Source organism: Solanum dulcamara, chromosome 7 (genome assembly GCF_947179165.1).
Source record: "Solanum dulcamara chromosome 7, daSolDulc1.2, whole genome shotgun sequence".
In the NCBI taxonomy this organism is placed as follows: domain Eukaryota; kingdom Viridiplantae; phylum Streptophyta; class Magnoliopsida; order Solanales; family Solanaceae; genus Solanum; species Solanum dulcamara.
Genome location: NC_077243.1, coordinates 65,790,222 through 65,814,234, shown reverse-complemented (window position 1 = coordinate 65,814,234; position 24,013 = coordinate 65,790,222). Strand labels below are relative to the sequence as shown.

At 35.9% G+C, this 24,013-nt stretch overlaps 1 long non-coding RNA gene across 1 annotated transcript; it reads left to right on the top strand.

Moving 5' to 3' along the window:
- The first annotated feature begins 3,739 nt into the window (after positions 1-3,739).
- LOC129895455 (uncharacterized) lies at positions 3,740-6,922 on the top strand. Its single transcript, XR_008767777.1, has 3 exons — positions 3,740-4,114; positions 5,496-5,570; positions 6,643-6,922. It is a non-coding gene; the product is annotated as an uncharacterized LOC129895455 (long non-coding RNA).
- The last annotated feature ends 17,091 nt before the right edge of the window (positions 6,923-24,013 follow it).

The window sequence follows — 24,013 nt, the reverse complement described above, 5'->3', positions numbered from 1 at the left end:
TGGGATTCGATAAGAAAATCCTAGTAGCAACCCCTTGTCTCATTAACTATGTGCCAACATAGGAGCCCTTGTAGGCTTAGGCTAATGGATCCATAAATAGCCCTTAAAGTTAAAGTTAAAGTTAAAGAAATGAATGAAGTTGACGGAGTTCTACCTGGCAAGTAGTCTCCCCGGCCAACGTAGGGGGTTATGTTGAATTCCATGTAATAGCTCACATGGTCTTAAATGTCGGTTATGGTTAATTTCCCACAAAATGAATGTTTTAAAGGATATATATATGATTTATTATGCATACATTAAATTATGTTCCATATTACATAAATGTTTTAATGTTTCCTCAATGTTCATGCATCCTTACATACTTAGTACATTCAAAGTACTAACGCATACTCTTTTGCCTACATGATATCACCATGTAGGGATTAGTGCTCCTCCTCGTTCTCCTCCACGTGGCTAGTTGATATTCCATTGAAAACTACTTTTGGTGAGTTCCCATGTTCCGGGAACAAGACTCCTTTATCTTTCTAGCTTATGATATGTTAAGATATTTTACTATGACATTTATTCTATTATGATTAAGGGTGAGCTAGGGACTTGTCTTAGCCCCATTAAATCTAATAGTTAGAGGTATTGTTGGACATATGTAAGTTGAAGATTTACTATTATGATTTCCGCTTGTTTATTTATCATCATTACCTATGAAAGGCTAAAAGAATGCTAAGAGGCTTGATTGAGGTACTTTCGGGTTCCTCATTCGCCATGTCACGTCTAGGCCCTAGACTTGGGTCGTGACAATCTCTAACACCTGTATCTGCATCATAAAACGATGCAGGTCGAATGACGTCAGTACGTGGAATGTACGAGTATGTAAAATGGCAGGAAGGTAAGGACAAATATCAAGAAACTCCTCTCAAGAAAACTCAGCTCAGAACTCAACATCATCTCAACATGAATATGTAATGCAAGTTTAAAATATAATAATAAAAATAATAGTAATAAGCAATGCTTACTCAGTTGGGAGTTTCTCTAACCGACAACCATCACTTATGAGCTAGCGATGATACAACGAAGCGATGTCGTTGCCACATCCATCCAATACCTTGCCAGGGTAAAGGACATCACCATCTTGGATCCACTCATCAAAGTCCTCTTTTTGGGACTTAAGAGGCATAGCCTCCATCCTACGCTGGCTACGTAGTTCTGGGGTTTGAGTCAATTAAACTCTTACCCAACTCGGTGCTCAATACTACTCCCAAAATATGTGCTCATATTAAACTCATCATCTAGTCTCATTGGACTTTAATTTAAATCATCAAACTCCTCTCATTTCATGTTCATCAATCATTATACTTCCTAAAACATCATTTACATCTCATCAAAATATCTTGCTCAAAATATCATTTGCTCAAATTCATTCAAACTCAACTCTTTTGCTCTTTCAAAACTCAATAAAATATATATATAGTGTTAATTCATATAACTTTTTTTTTTATCAATGAAAATAATAAAAAGCTAACGTCTTTACTCAAAACATGTATAAAAATATTCATGAACATCAAATCAATTAGGATTCATGGAAAAGTAGCCATGAATAATAATTCCAATAATATGAGAGATAACAATAATAATATTAATGCATAAATATATCAAACTCAATAGAAGAAGAATTAATTTATTTAGAATTCAAGATTTGGATAAAACTCAACTATAACTCAATTATAATGAATTTAAATATTGGGCGCATGGACGAACTCAATCCAATGATATGAAAGCCTTACATACCTTAAATCCGAAGGTTTACTCCGAATTGGAACACTCTTGGACCCCTAGCCTTTTCTTCTCGCCGGAGCGTTTTGTGTACTACCCGGAGTATAAGAATAACCGGAGTAGTATTTTTATACTACTAAAACTAAAACTATATTTTGAGAAGAAGTATATAGAGAGAAGAAATGCTTAAGAAGCTTGATGAATAAAATGAGAAAATAAGGTGGGTATTTATAGGTGGGAAAGAGGGACCTAACAATAAATAAAATAATTATAAAGAAAAATCTGAAAATTTAATGGAATATATTGATGTCATGGATGATGTTAAATGGAGGACAATTTATGTCATGAATGATGTCAAATGTATCTAGATGTTTCCATGGTAGGTAAGATGAGTTCTTTTTAACAGAATACTTTTTTTCGAAGCTACGTTTGAATAAGATAAATTCCTTATTAGGATTTTGTGTCTTCATAGGAATTGTAGATATGGAAGTATAGTTTCATATCGTTCAAGAATCGACCAATTTGGAGCAACGTACAGTGAGATATGAATTTTGCTTCTATAAACACTCAATTCTGTCATAATACTATATCTTGCAAAGATTAATTTATTTGATCTACTTATACTCCGAATCTTAAGATATGTTCTTCATGAAAGTTGTAGGTAATGATGTTGTGGTTACTCAGAAATTTGAATCACCTAATTTGGACCAACCTATGAAAAGTTATGCTCAAAATACAGAGACTATATTTTTTCGTCGAGAATTAAAATACCGACATACAACATTTTAGGGGTTGTTACACAAGTATTGAGAGAGTTCGACTGTGAATTTGGGATCACTGTAGAGGACCGCAAAACTACACCTTAACTTGTGGATTTTCTTGAAGATATTTATTCAAGTTTCAAGAGGTATTTATCGAATTAAATTTCAGCAAATTTATGTGTTCTAACATGATCATATGTGTTTTAGCATAAATGTATGTGTTACCTATTATTCATGTAAGCGGTATGATTCTGATATGCTTCCGATGTGCATATAGTTTTCCAACAGATTTAAGATTGGATTTGTTTTATATATATACTCATCTACTTTTGTGTATTAATTAAGGGGTTTTGTTTCGTGTCTTGTTATTTTATGTAGCTACTGAATATATATATTAGGTATTCCATTTTCTGTCATGTATAAAATAATATATAGATTCCCTCATAAATTATACATTTACTCCATCCAATTCGATTTTCTTATTAAATTTTGACTTGACACACCTATTAAAAAAAGAATGATATAGTGAGTTTATCATTTTACCCCTATTAGTTGGTAGAGTTCCAAATATATTTAGTGTCTGTTTGACTTAACTTATTTTAAATAGCTCATAAGCTGAAAACAACTTATAAGCCAAACAAAAATAGTTGGGGTAACACAACTTTTTTTGTTTGGCTTATAAGTTATTTTAAGTTTATAAGCCGCTTTAGATAAGTTAAGCCAAACAGACCAAGTTATTTTTTTGGGCTTATTTTAAGCACAAAATTGCTTTAAATTAGTCAGTCAAACACTTTAAAAAGCTGAAAACGACTTATAAGCAGCTTATAAGCCAATCCAAATAAGCTCGTACACATTTTTTAAAGACATTAACTTAATGTTAATAAATTGAGGATATGATAGTAAAAAAATTATCCTTGATTTGTCAAAAATGACAAGTAAAACTAGAAATCAAATTAGAAAATATTTGATAAGTAAATCAGGACGGAGGGAGCATAATTATGAGTTTCTAAATTGTCAACCAAATGTTGTATTAATTTTATACAAATTAACTTATTTTCTATCTAGCTACCTACCAAACGTCGAAAAATTATACAAAAATTTAATATATAGATAACTTATTTCTTATCTAACTACCAAATAACCTATAAGTTTGACCCTAATTATACTATAAGGTCAAATATATTCATGTCGTTATAATGTCAACAAAAATACACCTCTTTTTAATGGTTGTCGACCATGGCCTTTTAAAATCTCACATCGCCTAATATTTGAGTGAGATGGTCGTCACTTGGCATGCCTCCTCACCGCTTGATTTTTATTCCTTTTTCATTCCAATTTTTTTTCCTATTCTTCTTTTTCTTTTTCTTTTCTCTTTATCCATTTACATAATCCCTAATCCAAAAGTAAATTCAATTTCTTCTCCTTTTATCTCTCTCCTCTCAAATCTCAAGAAGCCTATTGCAAAAATGAATCAGCACTATTGCAAAAATAATGGATTGCTAACTAGTAAAACTAGAAAACGAAATGAATCAGGTTGCTAAAATTTGCAGAAAATCAAGCTTTGAAGTTCCAACAATGGCTACGAGGTATTTCTCAGCTTCTTCTTCGTATTACTCAGCTTAAATAAAAAAGTACTCATTGTTTACAACAATCTTAAACAGACTCAAATATGAGGATCGAAGCCACAATAAAATTTGATCTCGTGCTTCGACTCCAACAAATGGCAAGAAAATGACCTGATTTAATCAGTATCAAAATGGTTCTTATTAGTGATGTAAATACTCCACACACACACACACACACATACAAAAGAAAAGTTTTCACCAATAGCATCGACAAGTTCAACATCATGATCATTATCATCGTACTCTTCTTCTGAATAAATCTCTTCATCTTCCTGATGATGATCATCAATTCTTCTTTTACTTTCAGCTTCACTTCATACTCTTCATTTAGTGAATGTGATATGTCAGACTAATTTAATGACCCAAATTCAATTTTACTTTGATTGTCCAGAGACCAAAGTAGTAGCTAGCATAATTGTGAATGGAAGTTTTAGCATATGATCGGAGAGTTGAAAAAGAGTAATTCAATTGAGTTTTCAAAGCTTTGTTCTTGTTGAAGAAGAGAAAAGGAAAATGAAAACGAAGAAAAATCTAAAATGAAAAGAAAACATCAAGGAATATCATTTGGCGGTGAGGTGACATGCCATGTTACATATGGCTTCCATCTCACGCAAATGTCAGGCCATGTGAGCTTTTAAATTTTCATGGTGGTAAAGTGCTAGATACATGGGTATTTTACTAATTTTGATCACTACAAAGGTATATTTGACCTTATAATATAATTATGGTCAAACTTAGCTGGTATACAAGAGTAAAATGAGTAATCTTGAATTTTTTTTCCCATATATAAATTTATTTATAGTGTAAAAAAGAATTATCACATTGCCACTGTAATTTAATATATAAGTATGTTATTTTATTATTTAACAGGTTACTAAATCTATTGTTTGTCGAAAAGATGACACAATTGAATTTGTGAGGTTAGCGATACACGTCTCAATTTAACTCATTAATTAGTGTATTAGTAAATATGTCGGTAAATGAAATTAGTAAAGACAATAATCAAATCGAATGAATAGTAGAGCTTGGTTGATTGATGTTCGATCTGTTAGTAATTTTTATTTTTATGGACTTACACATTAATATATTATACATAGATATGCTATCATTAAAGAAGTCCATTGTATGATCTAATGAAGTATTAATGTTTTGGGCCTTGAAAGAAATATCTATTAATATGAGTTTATTTTAGGTAACTTGAAAATTCATTAACCTTTTCTTAAGTATGATGGAGACTTATTGAAAATGTACCTTTTTTCACGTGAAAAGGTACCTCAGAATCTTTAAATAATTATGGTCCCTAAATCAGAAGATAACGTTTTTGTCTTTCTCTCTATCTCAGAAAAAGAACACTGCAAAACAATTTTTAAGGTTTAGGAGATCAAGTTCTTCAAATAAATTATTGCAATGAAACAAGGTTAGTGTTCCCTTTTCATTCTTATAAATTTATCTTTGTCTAATAATTTACTTGTGATTTTGGTGAATTGTATAAAGTTTTCTAATAATTGGTATCAACACATAGTCTTGTTAAATTATTAAACAAGTTTTTTTTTGGATTGGGTTGTTATATAATAATGTAGACCCTCTGTTCTTATTTGTCGGAAAGGGGCATTCAGTTTGAGTTTTACTTGTTTTATCTTATAGCGTCTTACATTTGCCAGTATGAACAACATTCCTGTTCTTAAGGGCACAAACATCAAGAAATTGAAGGAGCACATTATAATTGTGCTTGATTACATAAATCTTGACTATGTATTAAGATTTGATAATAGTACGGACTTGAACGAAACTAGCACTAATGAACAAAAGTTTACATATGAAAAGTGGAGGTGATCAAATTGCATGAGCTTGATGATGATGAAACACTCAATTCTAGAATTCTTAAGGTATGGTATAACAGAGAATAGAGATGCCAAATATTTCTTTTAAAAAATTACAGACCGAGTCACTGCTAACGAAAAGGTTAAAACAAGTACTACTCTTATTAAGATTGTTTCTATATGATATAAGGGCAAAGGAAACATAAGGGAGTACAATACTATGGAGATGTCTAATTTTGTGAAAAAACTTAGGTCCTTTAAGCTTGAATTGTCTGATGAAAAACTTGTGCACCTGATTCTAATCTCTCTTCCTACACAATTTAGTCAATTCAAAGTTTCATATAATACTTAAAAGGAAAACTGAACTAGAAATAAGTTTATAGCTCAATGTGTGTAAGAAGAGGACATACTTAAACAAGAAAAAATTGAAAGTGCTCATTTGACATCTACCTCTGAAACTAAAGTCGTTTCACATAAGTGGAAAAGGAATAAGAATAACAAAACTGCAGACAAAGGAACATTGGAGCTTAAGGATCAAAACTTATATTTCCTTTTTAAGAAACTTGGTCACATGAAAAAAAAGTGTTCCAAATATGTTGCTTGACGTGAAAAAAAAGATAAACTTCTCAATTTTATTTATTCATAAATTAATTTGGCTATGGTTCATAGTGACACTTGGTGGATTGATTTGGATGCAACTACTTACGTAAGTGCCGCTATACAGAATTGCCTAAGGAGTCAAGTGTCAATTGATGCTCAAAGATACATCTATGTGGGCAATGGAGATAAGACAGTTGTAGAGGCTATTGTTGTCTTTAAAATTTTTATTAGATGCTGATTTTTATTTGGAATTAGAGGAAACATTTGTTGTACTGTCATTTAGATGGAATTTAATTTCTATTTCTTGTTTGGACAAGTTTGGATATACTTGTTCTATTGAAAATGGAGTTTGTAGCATTTCTCTAAATTCTAATATTATTGGAACTGATACTTTGACTGATAAATTATATAAATTGGACAGTCAAGCCTTATGCAGAAATGAAAACCAGCATTCAAGTAATTTTGATACCAAGCGTAGATTAATAAATGGGAATTCATCAATGTTATGACATAAGCAATTGGGTCATATTTTAAAACAAAGAATACAAATACTTGTATAAGAAAGAATTCCTGATTCCCTCAATTTATCAGATTTTAAAATTTGCGTAGAATGCATTAAGAGAAAATAAACAAATATAAAAAAAAGGTGTTTATAAGAGTAAAGAACCTTTAGGGTTGATACATACAGACATTTGCGGTCTTTTTCCTACGGTTTCATGAAATGGTCAGCAATATTTTATTAATATTATAGAACTCCCACTATAGATATCTCTATTTAATTCATGAGAAGTCACATTCTTTGGATGTTTTCAAAATTTTCAAAGATTTAGTTGAAAATCAATTAGGCAAGAAAACTAAGGTTGTCAAATCTATCCGTGGAGGAGAATACTCGACAGGTATGATGGATCAGGTGAAAAACGTCCAAAACCTTTTGTAAAATATTTAGCAGAGTGTGAAATTGTACCTCAATACACCATGTCAAGAACTCTGCCTCAAAATAGTGTATCTGAGAGATGAAATTGAACTCTAAAGGATATGGTAAGAAGGATGATTAGTTGTTCTTCTTTACCTGAATCATTTTGGGGAGAAGCACTAAACACTTCAGTTTACATATTAACCAGAGTTCCAAGTAAAGTAGTAACTAAGACCCTGTACAAAATATGGACTAGTAAGATGCTTAGTAGTAGGCACTTATATGTCTGGGGATGTCCACCCAAAGAAAGGCCTTAAAAGCGTAATGAAAAGAAACTGAATTCAAGAACTGTTAGTTTTGTAATATCCCATTTCATTAGAAATTACTTTTGTGTATGAAATGCCTATTTTGCCTTTTTTTAAAAATATTGTCATGCTTACTATGTGTTGTGGAAATGGTTAGTGTGGTCCCGGTAGAGCTAGAGGTGACACTTGTGGTGGTTCACAGGCTAAAGGTGACCGTTAGCTATGCTATGCTATACATGGTAGATATGAGGCGGAGGCCTATGATGCAGTTATTACAGGTATTGTTCCGATTTACCAGCATCCTGCATTAGTATTATTTGATCCAGGGTCTATCTATTTTTATGTGTCGACCTATTTTGATGTGGGTAGTGATTATATGTGTGAGCCTCTTACTGTGCCTATTACTATTTCTACCTCCGTAGGTGAGTCCTTAGTGGTGGATTGGATATATCGGGGATGTTTGGTGGTATTTTCAGGTAGAAAGACCCGTGCAGACTTGATTTTATTAGACATGCTTGATTTTGATGTGATATTGGGTATGAACTATTTATCTGCTTATCATGTCATATTAGATTGTTATGCAAAGACTGTGACCTTAGCTTATCCCGGTTTGCCTAGTTTGGTGTGGAAGGGTAATCCGAGTTCATATCCTAAGGGGGTGATATCTTATATTCGTGCTCATCATCTAATAGATAAGGGATATTTATCTTATTTGGCTCATGTACGTGATCTCACTATGAAGTCATCTCCTTTAGAGACTACGAGGGTGGTGAGAGAGTTTATGAATGTGTTTCCTACAAACTTGCCGGGTGTTCCTCTTGACCGTGATATCGATTTTGTGATTGATTGGAGCTTTACACTAAGCCCATCTCCATTTCTCCTCATCGAATAGCTCCGACGGAGTTGAAGGAACAATTGGAGGATTTATTGAAGAAGGGGTTTATTCGGCCTAGTGTATCGCCGTGAGGTGCACTGGTCTTATTTGTGAAGAAGAAGAATGGTACTATGAGGATGTGTATTGACTATCGATAATTGAACAAAGTCATCATCAAGAACAAGTATCGTCTTTCTCGCATTGATGATTTATTTGACCAGCTTCAGGGTGCATCGGTGTTCTCTAAAATTGATTTGAGGTCGGGTTACCATCAGTTGAGAGTTTGGGAATCTGATATCCCAAAGACTACATTCAGGACTCCTTAAGGGCATTATGAGTTTGTGGTTATATCCTTCGGGTTGACTATGCCCCGACTATTTTTATGGAGTTGATGAACTGCGTAGGCCTTATTTGTTATTGTGTTTATTGATGACATCTTGGTTTATTTCAAGAATGAGATGAACCATGTTAGCCACTTAAGGACAGTTCTTCAGAGATTGAGAGAGGAGAAGTTGTATGTAAAATTATCCAAATGTGAGTTTTAGCTTTAGTCCGTGGCATTCTTAGGTCATGTGGTGACTCAAAAGACCGTGGCATTTTAGTGGACTGATGAGTGTGAGGCGAACTTTCAAAAGCTCAAGGAGTTATTGACTTCAACACCTATTCTAGCTTTACTCGAGATGGGTGTGGCCTTCATTGTGTTTTGTGATGCTTCGGGAGTCAGCTTGGGTGGTGTATTGATGCATAAGGGTAGAATTATAGCTTATGCTTCTCAACAGTTGAAGGTACATGAGAAGAACTATTCTACCCATGACTTAGAGTTGGCGGCGATGATGTTTGTTCTGAAGTTGTGGTGGCACTATCTCTATAGTGTTCATTGTGAGGTCTTTATTGACCACTGTAGTCTTAAGCATATCTTTTCTAAGCCGAATCTTAACATGAGGCAACATAGGTGGTTGGAGTTATTGAAAGACTGACATTACCATTCTTTGTCATCCAGGCAAAGCTAATGTGGTAGCGGATGCCCTAAGTCGCAAAGCATCTAGTATGGGTAATTTGGCCTTCCTTAAGGCGGATTAAAGGCCTTTGGATTTGGAGTTTCAGTCATTGGCTAGGCAGTTGGTCCGACTTGATATTTCTACACATCATAGCATTTTGGCCTTTTTGGAGGCTAGATCTACTTTGATGGACCAGATTCACACACACCAGTTTGAGGATGACAAATTGAGGGCCATTCGATACAAAGTGTTGAAGGGTGAAGCTAAATCAGCCTCTCTTGATCCGGAGGGCGTTTGAGGATTAATGGTCGCATTTGTGTGTCAAAGGTTGGTGATTGGTTACATATGATATTGGTGGAGGTTCATTGTTCCAAGTACTCTATTCATCCGTGAGCGGCAAAGATGTATTATGAATTGAAACAACACTATTAGTGGTGTGGCATGAAGAGGGACATTGTTGATTTCATGGCTAAATGTCTAAATTGCCAACAAGTGAAGTATGAGAATCATAAATCGGGTGATCCTATGCAAAGGAAGCCCATTCTCGAGTGGAAGTAGGAGCGTATTGTTATATCCATTTTAACTCGAGGTCAAACGGTGTACAACATATTGGTGATTCATAAATTATTTAACTTAAGGAGTCGCCACCTAATTATTTTTTTAAGGTAAATTAGGATACCTAAATAATTAACTAATGTAATGCTAAATATAAACTCCAATTAGGGGTCTACTTAACTTATGTGAATCTAGGTAAGAGTTCTAGTTATCCTAAAGGGAAGGGGTTAAGCATCTTTTAAGATTCGTTAAAAATGATTACCGACAAAATTTAGATTAATATAAGACTTAATTAAAAATACGACGTCAGTGTAAATATAACTTACAAAAGACATATTATAAGTGTTTTAGGAGAAGTACCATTTAACAAAATATTTTAGGCTTCAAAATTCACTTGAGTAGATAGATAGTATATATAAAAATACCAATACTTAAAATTAGTGAAAGCGACAATTTGGACAACTAAATGCAAAAACTCTTTTTTTATACATTTATTTGTCATGAGTTTGAGTATGTAAAACAAAGTTGCAAGTTCAACCATTTTCTCTTAGTATTAAACTAAAATTAATTCAGCCATTTTTTGAAAGCCAAAACATGTACTAAAAATGTGATTTGTTTCCATATTATAACTTAAGTATTTAAGTACTAATATTTAAATAAGATAGAGTACCAATCTTTGATCAAGTGCTTCTATGATTAAAAATAAATTTGACTTCTTTAAAACATGCTTATTTAAATATGAGAGTAAATAATAAGTCACTAAAATCTTTTTTTTCGAGGTTAAATGGAGTATTTGGAAAATCATATTTGGGCTACTAAACCATGTATTTAGCTAAACAAGGTGTTCTATGATCAATAGACATTTTTACTAGTAGCTCCAAGTTACTAATGTTTCCAAACATTGTTCCAAGTTCATGAAATAAATACCAAACAAACCAATAAATTTAAGATCATAAAGCAGTTAAGCAATTAAGGAAGGAAAGGAAAGAGGACGCCATAGGCACCCCCAACATGTCGCTTGCTTTTCTTGCTATCGGGTGTGACTTAAGAATATAGAGTGATGACTCCTTGCTTGGATGAGAGGTAGTGTCGAGTCTCATTTCAAGACTCCATATGGGTGAGTCTAGCCTTAAGACTCCAAATTCGTTCACACCGAATACATATGCAAAGAGAAGAAAATATAAGAATTAGAGAAGGATAATCTGATTCTTAACCGTGCATAAGGATGGCAACAAATAAAATTAGAAACCAAAACTAACAGCAGCTCATGAATTCAAGCGAAGACTATAATTTTACATGTCAAATGTTTTAAAGTCCCATTCTACGTACAAGTATATAACAAACACAATCTTCTAATAAAAGAAGAGAGTAAAAATGACAAATATTTAGCCAACTTGACAACAACAACAACAACAACAAACCCAGTATAATCCCATAATGTGGGGTCTGGGGAAGGTAGAGTGTACGCAGACCTAACCCCCACCTTGAAAGGTAGGACGGCTGTTTCCGAAAGACCCTCGGTTTTAAGAGAGGACAAGATAAAAGGTCAGATAGGGGCAAACATATAGAAAACAAGATGAAAACAGGAATAGCAAAAGGGAAAGTCATGGTAGAGTGGTACAGGAAGAAAGAGGCATAACTACAATAAATAAATAAATAAGATAAGATAAGATAGATAAGACAGTCAAAGTACAACGGCGCCACAACTATAAACAACCATACAATGCAGAAATCAAAAGGCAATAAACAATGGACAGAACTACAACTACTATGGTGCAAAAGATGAATCACTTAGCCTTTAATCCTAATCTGGGTCCTCCACAAAGGAAATTATAATGCGCTAATGTGCCTACTAGTAGGGTAGGATAACGTGACTATGTACTAGCCTTCTACCTGAATGCGGGTCCTCCACACACTCCTATCTAAGGTCATGTCCTCGGTAAGCTGTAACTACGCCATGTCTTGTCTAATCACCTCTCCCCAATATTTCTTTGGCCTACCCCCACCTCTTCTGAAGCCATCCATGGCCAACCTCTCACACCTCCTCACTGGGGCATCCGTGTCTCTCCTCTTCACATGCCCAAACCACCTAAGTCGCATTTCCCGCATCTTGTCTTCCACTGAGGCCACTCCTACCTTATCCCGAATAGCCTCGTTTCTAATCTTGTCGCTCCTGGTATGCCCACACATCCATCTCAACATTCTCATCTCGGCTACTTTCATCTTTTGGACGTGAGAGACCTTAATTGGCCAACACTCCGCCCCATATAACATAGCCGGTCTAACAACCACTTTGTAGAACTTGCCCTTAAGTTGTGGTGGCACCTTCTTGTCACAGAGCACCCCGAAAGCGAGCCTCTATTTCATCGACCCTGCCCCAATACGATGTGTGACATCATCGTCAATCTCCCCGCTGCCTTGCATGATAGACACCGGGTACTTGAAACTACCTTTCTTTTGGATAGCCTGGTCACCAAGCATAAACAGTGAAAATTTAATGGCAAATCTGCATAGGTAATCAATGATCACTCCCTAAGCTTACTAAATAAAAAGCAAAGTTAAACTACACCTCTACAAATGTCTTACAACATACCATTTGCAAGAGAAAAATAAAGTCATGAAGCAAGTTTCCAATTAGGAAGTCTCAATAAAACAACTTTTCATGGCCAGGAAATTCATAATCCAATATTCAGATACCCCAAATGGACAAACACATTTATGTACAACTTTTAAATAAATAAGCATTCTTTTATTAACTCGAATCCATTTGACAATCTTAAATAAGTTTAGAACTCGAATTTATAAACATATCTACAATAGGGAGCTAACAAAGGGGAAATTTCCAAAAAGTCCTCATAGCCTCTCGAAGATAAGTACAGACGTCTCCGAACCGATCCTCAAGACTCTACTTAGACTTGGCTTGTATACACGTGAGACCTATGAACTTGGATCCAATACCATTTTGTCACAACCCAAATCCGGGTGTGATGACACTCATCTCAACCCACCAAGACAAGTCAACATAATACCCAACGGAAAGTAGATGTGGAAGAAAACAAAATAAATCAAAATTTAACTTAATCAAAAACACATAATACAAACTAAAATTCCCCCAAGATTAGTTGTCATGTGTACAAGCCACTAATACATTACCGAAGTACGAAAGAAAATTCAGTCACAATGTCTTTGTCTCTAGAATAGGACTAAAACATATTAAAGGACTAAGAGGTGTTCGCTAGATGGATGTAACAGCTACCTCAACACTCGAGATGATAGCCTCAGATGTGGTATAAAATGAGAGGAGATCAAGCAGGTACGGTCTCACATCCTACACAAGTGTAGAAGCAAGGGGTGAGTACCAAACAACACGGTACTCAACAAGTGAATAACTAAAACAAAGCAAGTCATGATAGATACAAGTACTCTTGTCATCCCAATCGAACCTCCTCAACTACAACCTGCATAAAACCAGCCCAACTCCACACTCTACACAATAATACCAATACAGTCCAAGAATATTCATCGGTAGTCTTATCAAGTAAATCATATCAAGTCAAATTCAACATATACAGAGCAATAAGTGGTAAACACGAATTCACAAATATCAACAAAATGCGATGCAATGCAATGAGATAATTCATGTATGTCCTATCAGTACATATCCACGAAGCATGTGGCCCGTCCCCTCAATATACATATTCTGCCATGGAGCGTTTGGCCCGAACCCTTTATTTCATAATACCTATCATGGAGCGTGTGGCCCGACCATTTTATTTCATAATACCTGCCACGGAGCGTGTGGCCCGACCTCTTTGTTTTATATCATTTTTCAATCTCAGCACAGTATGTCAGAATCAATGCAATCAACTCATGTTCATATGATTCACGATAATAACATGACAACAACAATAATTTTTCCTATCTCACATCAACATAGTCATTTCAAATGTCCAAAATAAATCCATAATCACAACATATCAATTCCACCAATACATGTCATTAGATCACCATTTTATACCCCTCATCTCCATTTTTAAGACCAATCATACAGTCAATAACCCAGTCCAATTCTCATTCATCTCCAGTACACATAACACGAAAATACAAGCATCTATAAGCTTAAACAGAGGTTTAGAAATTCACTTGGCTCAATTAAATTGAATAATCACTTTAAAAATTGAGCCTTTCGTAATGCTTCCGAACGATCAAAATCTGTTCAAATACATAATCTTCATAAGAATACGAATCTAATGACACCCATATTATTATATTTATTTTCGGATAAAAAATTGGGTCAAAAAGTCATCCCGAGTTATTGAAGTCAAATCTAAAATTTTCATTCTGATTATGTTCACTCATGATAAAATAAACTCACATGTAAAATTTAAGCTAAAACGGATCGTTATTCGACCCCAAATCAAGATTATATGTGAAGAACTTTAGGGTCATATTTTCTTATTTCAGCGTTATTTCTTCACCAATATACCCTAAAAATATATTCATAATCACATACAAATTTAATGGAAAGGATGAGAATAATTACCTTGACGCTTTGGAATGAAAATCCCTAATTTTCTCTTCTCTTTTATTTTTCTTTTCCTCTTTCTTTTCTTTCTTCCTCCGTATTTTTTTTCCAGTTTCTGTCACTTTCTCGTTCTCTCGTTTACATCAGATGGCTTAATGCCATCAGATTTTATATATGTATATATATTTTTTCTTTTTTTTATTAGTTTTTTATTTCCTTTTTTTAGAAAAATAATTATTTTTAACAACAAAATAATTTTTTTCATTAATATGAAAATCATGCCACTCATTCCATAAGTCATAAATTATTTATAAAAATTAAGGGTTAAATAGAAAAATCAATAAAAGTCACAAAATAAGGTCGTTACAAGGAATGAACACACAAGTTGTTGTTGCAACTGGAAAGCCAAATGCAAGAAGGGAAATTCAAAAATAAGAGAGAGTTGAGTAACTCTTGTTTAGAGGAGAAATAGCTAGTTTAAAGAGATGAGGGGCGGCCAAGTACTCCTCTAAATGAGCTCTGAATGTAAATATTTATAGGAAAAAGTTAGGGCTCTTGATTTTTGGTGGGATTTGAGAGGCTTGATTTTTAAAATTTGAGTCAAAAGACCCATTCGAAATTTGAATAAAAAATCAGCCAAAATTTCTTTTCGGTGGAGAAAATCAGAACTCTTAAAAGTGTTTTGGCCTCATGCGCTGATTGAATCTTTAAAAGTCAAATAGTTGTTGAGGTTTGCACGAAAATAGAATGGCCAAAGTCTTTCATTGTCGACAAACTGAGTTTATACAAAAAAATGGAAGAGGAAGATAAGTGAAATGGGTTAGGTTAAGATAAGTGAGATGGGTGTGTTCATTGGGTAGTTGGGCTGCTGTGTTTAGGCCTATTTTGGACAGATTTGTCATTGAATAAGGGCTGAATATTTGAGTTATGTTTAGGGAACTTGGATGAAATGTATTGGCCTATTTAGGCTAAATTGGGTTGTGTTTTGGATAGCCAAATTGTTGACTTTAGATTTGCAAATAGGTTGGGGATGGACAAACTTTCATGGCCTTTTTTCATTTTTAAATTAATTCTTTTGAGCTTCTCATTTGATAATAAATACAATATATATTATGCGATAAAAGTTAATAATAAAAATTCAAAAGGTAAATTAGACTATCTAGAATAACTATAAGATCCTCCTCAAATGTCAGGTCTAGACCCAACTCCACTAAATCGAGTGATAACATATGAAACTCATCCGGAACATACTTTCGGAGCATAGAAACATGAAATACGTTATGCACAGCCGATAAGCTAGGTGGTAAGGCCAATTTATAATCTACCTCTCCCACTCGCGCCAAAACCTCAAATGGGCAAATAAATCGAGGGATGAGCTTGACCCTTCTCCCGAATCGTATCACGCCCTTCATGGGCGACACTCGAAGCCAAACATGATCACCCACCATGAACTTCAATGGTCGAACTCTTCGGTCTGCATAACTCTTCTGCCTACTCTGGGCTTCCAAGAGTCTACCTTGAATCCTACACACCTGCTCCATAGCATCTCTAAGCAATCTGTGTCTAAAGAGTCCATCTCAGCTAAGTCAAACCATCCAATAAGGGATTGACACCACCTACCATACAAAGCCTCAAATGGAGCCATCTGGATACTGGAGTGATGACTATAGTTGTAGGCAAACTCCGGTAGTGGCAAGTGTTGATCCCATCTAGCACCAAAATCAATAACACAAGTTTGGAGCATGTCCTCCAACACCTGGATCGTCCGCTCGGACTGACTATTGGTCTGTGGGTGAAAAGCTGTACTCATATCAAGTCTAGTGCCCAAACCATGCTGTAATGCCTGCCAAAAGTGCAAAGTAAATACTGAACCTCAATCCGAAATAATGGATACTGGGATACCATGAAGCCGAACAATATGGCTAATATACAACTGGGCTAGCTTATCCGCTGTGTACCTCACCTTAACCGGAATAAAATGGGTAGACTTTGTCAGTCTGTCAACAACCACCCATATAGAATCATAACCACCCACGGTGGAAGGTAAACCCACAACGAAATCCATGTTGATCATTTCCCACTTCCAAGTAGGAATAGGCATCCTCTAACTCATACCCCCAGGCAATTGGTGCTCACACTTTACCTACTGGCAAGTCAAACACTTGGACACGAACTCTGCGATATCCTTCTTCATCCCACACCACTAATAGTGCTGGCATAGATCATGATACATCTTACCACTCTCGGATGGATGGTTTACCTTGAACAATGAGCCTCTTCCAAAATATATCTAGTCAGGTCACCCACCTTAGGCACACAAATTCTGACGCCAATCCTCAATATGCCTTTCGAATCAAGTACCGCCTCCTTAGCTTCACCTTTTAATACCTTGTATCAAATGATACATAACTTCTCATCCTCAAACTGTCTCTCCCGGATCTGCTCAACCAAGGATGAACCTGCCTCCACAAAGGCTAGAACACCACTATCCTGTGAAATCTGCAACCGAACAAGGCTATTAGCCAGCCTCTGAACATCTCCAGCCAATGGTCGCTCCTTAAATCGGATCACGACAAGACTCCCCATACTAGAGGACTTCCTACTCAAGGCATCCACCACCACATTGGCTTTTCCTGGGTGATACAAGATATTCATGTCGTAGTCCTTCAGTAACTCAAGCTATTTACGTTGCCTCAAGTTTAGATCCCTATGAATGAATATATACTGAAAACTCCTATGATCGGTGAAGACCTCGCAATGCACACCATATAAGTAATGATGCCATAACTTAAGCACAAAAACCACAACCGCTAACTCCAAATCATGAGTAGGATAGTTTTTCTCATGGGCCTTCAACTGTCTCGAGGCATAGGCAACCACTTTCCCCTTTTTCATCAACACACCACCTAAACCAACACCGGAAGAATCATAGTATATAATAAATTCCACACCTTCCTCGGGTAGTGTCAAAACAGGAGCCGAAGTTAATAAAGTCTTGAGCTTTTGGAAGCTCTCTTCACACTCATTGGACTAATGAAAATCCATGGCCTTCTAAGTCAATCTAGTCAATGGAGTTGCAATAGTGGATAAGCCTTGCACAAACCGTCTGTAATAACCGCCTAACCTCACAAAACTACAAATCTCAATAGGAGAAGTAGGCCTTGTCCAACCTCTAACTGCCTCAATCTTAGCTGGATCCACTCTAATCCCCTCTTTGGACACCACGTGTCCTAAGAATGTCACAGAATCAAGCCAAAATTCACAATTAGAGAACTTTGCATACAACTTTTCTTCCCTCAACTTCTGAAGTACCAACCTCAAATGGCAGACATGATCTGCCTCAGTCTTGGAATACACCAAGATGTCATCAATGAATACTATCACAAAAGAATCTAAGTATGGGAGAAACACTCCGTTCATCAACTGCATGAATGCTGCGAGGGTGTTGGTCAACCCAAATGAGATCACCAAGAAATCATAGTGACCATAACGAGTCCAAAAGCTATCTTAGGGATATCTGACGCCCTAATCTTCAACTGATGATAACCGGACCTCAAGTTTATTTTGGAAAACAATGCCGCTCCCTCTAGCTGATCAAATAAATCATCCATACAGAGAGGAGGATACTTATTTTTATCAGTTACTTTGTGCAACTGCCTGTTATCGATACATCCTCATAGTCCCATCTTTCTTCTTTACAAACAGAACCGGTGCACCCTAAGGTGACACACTAAGGAGAATAAACCCCTTACTCAACAAGTCTTGCAACTGATCCTTCAATCCCTTCAACTCAACTGGAGCCATGCGATATAGAGGAATAGAAATGGGTTTAATGCCAGGCTCTAAGTAAATTATAAAATCAATGTCCTTATCCGGAGGAACACCAGGAAAATCAGTAGAAAATACATCAGAAAACTCCTTAACCACTGGAACAGTCTTTATAGGAGGTGACTCAATACTGGTATCCCGAATAAAGGACAAATAAGACATACACCCTCTATCAATCAACCTCTGAGCATGAATATATGAGATAACCTTACTGGAATAGGAGCTACTAGTACCCTTCCACTCAATCCTCGGGGCACCAGGTATCGCTAAGGTAATAGTTTTAGCATAACAATCGAGAATAACACGATGGGGAGAAAGCCAATCCATACCCAATATCACATCAAAATCTACCATCCCCAGAATAATCATATCTACCCAAGTGTCATACCCGGCCAAGAAAACAAAACAGGATCGATATACTCGATCCACCACTAAGGGTTCACCCACGGGTGTAGAAACATGAATGGGCACAGATATATGATCATATGTAAAATCAAAGTCAGATGTAAAATAAGCAGACACATAGGAAAATGTAGACCCTGGATCAAATAATACAGATGTAGGTCGATGGTAGACTGGGACAATACCTGTATAACTGCGTTGGAAGCCTCAGCCTCAGGTCTCCCTAGAAAAGCATAACACTGAGATCCCCTAACACCTCCGACCTGCCCAACACATCTACCTCCTCCCTGAGCGACTATAACACCACTAGCACCCCTGCCAGGAGTGCAACCACCTCTACTAGTCTGGTCTCTACCTCGACCTCTAACCGGCGGCGCTGGTCCTCTAACTGAAACTGAAGAACTAGGCTGGGTTCCTCCTCGACCCTGAGATGTACACTTCTATGAGATGTACACCTCTGCGATGAACCTGAAGAACTTGTATAACCACCCTGGCTCTTTGGCCTCTGCTCTGACCCTTGGTAACTCTGACCTGTACTATAGGACCCAGAGGTGTCTGACCATCCTCAAAAGCCGGCATAGATGTATGAACTGGTCCTCTATGCTGGAAGGAGCCACCTCCTCTATAGGACCCTCTACCTCCAGATAAGGTATCGAAAACTGACCAGAAGCACGGGCCCTCTTGGGGTCCCCAAAATCCTCTCTCTCCATCCTCTTCGCCTCCTAGGCAGCACCCACAATGGACTAGAAAGAAGAGCCCTCATGGGTGGGTCGAAAAACTGCTGTACGAATGATATAGTTTAATCCTCGCACAAATCTACGAATCCGCTCTATCTAATTAGGAAGGATAGGCATGGCATATCTGGACAATTGGTAGAAACGAGTCTCATATTCAGCAACTGTAAGACCCTCCTACCTCAAATTCTCAAACCGTAATCGGCTCTCTTCCTTCACACTCCAGGGGACGAAAGGTCATAAAAGGCACTAACAAACTCATCCCAAGTTATATGGGATGACCTTACTTGCCTGGAGCTTAGATACACTCTCCACCACTCTCTGGCTGGCCCACATAATTGGAGTGTAGTATAACGAACTCCGTGAGTCTCAGCTAACCCTACTACCTCCAACAACTCTCATCATATGGTCAGGAACTCGTGTGCATATTCAGTCTTCCCACCTTCAAATTGTAGTGGTCCATTTTTTGGAACCTATCATATCGCCGTTGCTCATAGTCAGTCAACATGACTACATATGCACCCTGGTCTCCCCCTACCTGTACTCCATCCTCATCTTCTCTAGGGCCCGCAGGTGGCTGGCCCACCAGATCCTGAACAACTAGAATCTGATGCCGCCCTAGGATTTGAGCCTCTGCTCTAGTTTGAGAACCCTCGGGTGTACCATTCACCCTCACACTCTGATTAAGTCCTTCGAGCGCATCCAATACTTGCATCAAAGTGGCCTAAAGAAATGGTGTAGTAGCAAGCTCTAGAGGGACCTGTTCCTCTCTAGCATCAATCTGTGGATCAGGAAAAGTCTCTCTAGCACGACCTCTAGTTGGTGCCACTCCTGGGTCACGACCTTTGCCTGCTGCCACACCCTGACCTTAGACTCTAGCTCGGCCTCTATCTCTACCCCTAGTTGGGGTCCCAACACTTACTCAAGGAGTGCCTCCCTTCCTCTACCTCTAGCTGTAGTTCTAGTCCTAGCCATCTATTAGAAGGGACACACGAAAATTCAGTACCAACACAACACGTATGATACGAAGTGAAAGAATAAAGGGAAAATTTCCTAAAAGTCCTCATAGCCTCTCGAAGATAAGTACAGACGTCTCCATACCAATCCTCAAGACTCTACTTAGACTTGGCTTGTATACACATGAGACCTATGAACCTAGCTTTGATACCATTTTATCACGACCCAAATCCAGTTGTGATGGAATTCATCTCAATCCACTAAGATAAATCAGCCTAATACCCAACGGAAAGTAGATGCGGAAGAAAATGAAATAAATTAAAATTTAACTTAATCAAAAACACATAAAACAAACTCAAATTCCCCCAAGATTGGTTGTCATGTGTACAAACCAGTACTACATTACCGAAGTACAAAAGAAAATATAGCCACAATGTCTTTGTCTCTAGAATAGGACTAAAACATATTAAAGGAGTAAGAGGTATCCGTTAGATGGATGTAACAGCTACCTCAACACTCTAGATAATAGCCTCAGATGTGATATAAAACGCGATGAGATCAAGCAGGTACGATCTCACATCCTACACAAGTGTAGAAGCAAGGGGTGAGTACCAAACAACACAGTACTCAACAAGTGGATAACTAAAATAAAGCAAGGCTCGATAGATACAAGTACTCCTGTCATTCCAACCGAACCTCCTCAACTACAACCTGCATAAAACTAGCCCAACTCCATACTCTACACAATAATAACAATACAGTCCATGAATATTCATCGGTAGTCTTATCAAGTGAATCATATCAAGTCAAATTCAACATATATAGAGAAATAAGTTGTAAACACTAATTCACAAATATCAACAAAATGCGATGCAATTCAATGAGATGATTCATGTCTATCCTATCGGTACACATCCATGGAGCGTGTGGCCCATCCCCTCAATATATATATCCTGCCACGGAGCGTGTAGCCTGACTCCTTTGTTTCATAATACCTGCCACGTAGCATGTGGACCGACCCTTTTTTTTCATATCATTTTCAGTCTCAGCACAGTATGTCAAAACCAATGCAATCAACTCATGTTCTTATGATTCACGATAATAACATGACAACAACAATAATTTTTTCTATTTCACATCAATATAGTCATTTTATATGTCCAAAATAAATCCATAATCACAACATATCAATTCCACCAATACATGTCATTAGATCACCATTTTATATCCCTCATCTCCATTTTTAAGGCCAATCATACAGTCAATAACCCAGTTCAATTCTCATTACTCCCCAGTACACATAACACGAAAATACAAGCATCTATAAGCTTAAACTGAGGTTTAGTAATTCACTTGCCTCAATTAAATTGAATAATTACTTTAAAACTTAAGCCTTTCGTAACGCTTTTGAACGATCAAAATCTATTCAAATATATAATCTTCATAAGAATACGAATCTAATGACAACCATATTACTATATTTATTTTTGGATAAAACAAAGTCATCCCAAGTCATTGAAGTCAAATCTGAAATTTTCTTTTTGATTATGTTTACTCATGATAAAATAAATTCACATGTCATATTACCTCTGATGGCTTAATGCCATCAAATTTTATATATATATATATATATATTTTTTCTTTTATTATTATTTTCATTTCTTTTTTTTTTTAAAAAATATTTTTAACAACAAAATAATTTTTTTCATTAATATGAAAATCATGCCACTCATTCCCACAAGACATAAATTATTTATAAAAGTTAAGGGTTAAATAGAAAAATCAATAAAAGTCAAAAAATAAGGTCGTTACAAGAAATGAACACACAAGTTGTTGTTGCAACTGGAAAGCCAAATGCAAGAAGGGAAATTCAAAAATAAGAGAGAGCTGAGTAACTCTTGTTTAGAGGAGAAATAGCTAGTTTAAAGAGATGATGGGCGGCCAAGAACTCCTCTAAATGAGCTCTGAATGTAAATATTTATAGGAAAAAGTTAGGGTTCTTGATTTTTGGTGGGATTTGAGAGGCTTGATTTTTAAAATTCTATTCAATAGACCCGTTCGAAATTTGAATAAAAAACCGGCTAAATTTTATTTTCGGTGGAGAAAATCAGAACTCTTAAAAGTGTTTTGGCCTCATGCGCTAATTGAATCTTTAAAAGTCAGATAGTTGTTGAGGTTTGCACGAAAATAGAATGGCCAAAGTCTGCCATTGTTGACAAACTGAGTTTATACACAAAAATGGAAGAGGAAGATAAGTGAAATGGGTTAGGTTAAGATAAGTCAGATGGGTGTGTTCATTGGGTAGTTGGGCTGCTGCATTTGGGCCTATTTTGGACAGATTTGCCATTGAATAAGGGCTGAATATTTGAGTTATGTTTAGGGAACTTGGCTGAAATGTATTGGCCTATTTAGGTTAAATTGGACTGTATTTTGGATAGCCAAATTGTTGACTTTAGACTTGAAAATGGGCTGGGGACGGACAAACTTTTATAGCCTTTTTTCATCTTTAAATTAATTCTTTTGAGCTTCACATTTGATAATCAATACAATATATATTATGCGATAAAAGTTAAAATGCAAAAGGTAAAGTACTAATATCATAAAATTCACCGTTAATAAAATTAAAATATTATAGACATAAATATCGAGTTATAATTAATTTGGTAAGTATAAACTTGAAATAAAGTAACGACAATTTATTTTAAAGAAGTTGGTAATATGATAATAATAATAATTTTGATAATAAGAAATGTAATGTTAAAGGTAGTGAAAAATAAGAATAATAAAAATTAAAGTAATAGTAGTAATAGTGTCTAATAGATAATGACGGTATCAATAGTAATGAACAAAAAAATAGTAGTGAAATATAAAGTATTTGACTTATTAGTAATTTAGAAGCTCAAGGAAAAAAAGGAGGGACAAAATTATGTGTCAACAACTTGCTCCTCTTTGACCGGAGACGATGAAAGAGTTTTCGGGTAAAGAAGTTGACGTAGTAGCCAATTTTTTCCCGATCAACAAATATGGGCCTTGAAAGGGTTTAAAAGATATGAGCATTGGACAAAATATGACGTAGAGGATTTTGCAATCAAGAGCATATAAAATTTGCCCCAGTGTCGAATTATGATGTTACAGGGTATTGTTATAGAAAAAAAATTATTTGAGAGTGGAGTCTAGCGGAGTTCAAGGTAGACCTTTGACCTTTGTTGGAAAGCTAAACATTTTCAACAAATTTCCCTAGTTCACTGCTAAGAGATAGTTCGACATTGTGCAAAGGCTTCTGCAAAACTTAAATTTTATAAGACAATTAGTAGATAAATATTAAATATAAAGCGATGTACAATAAACT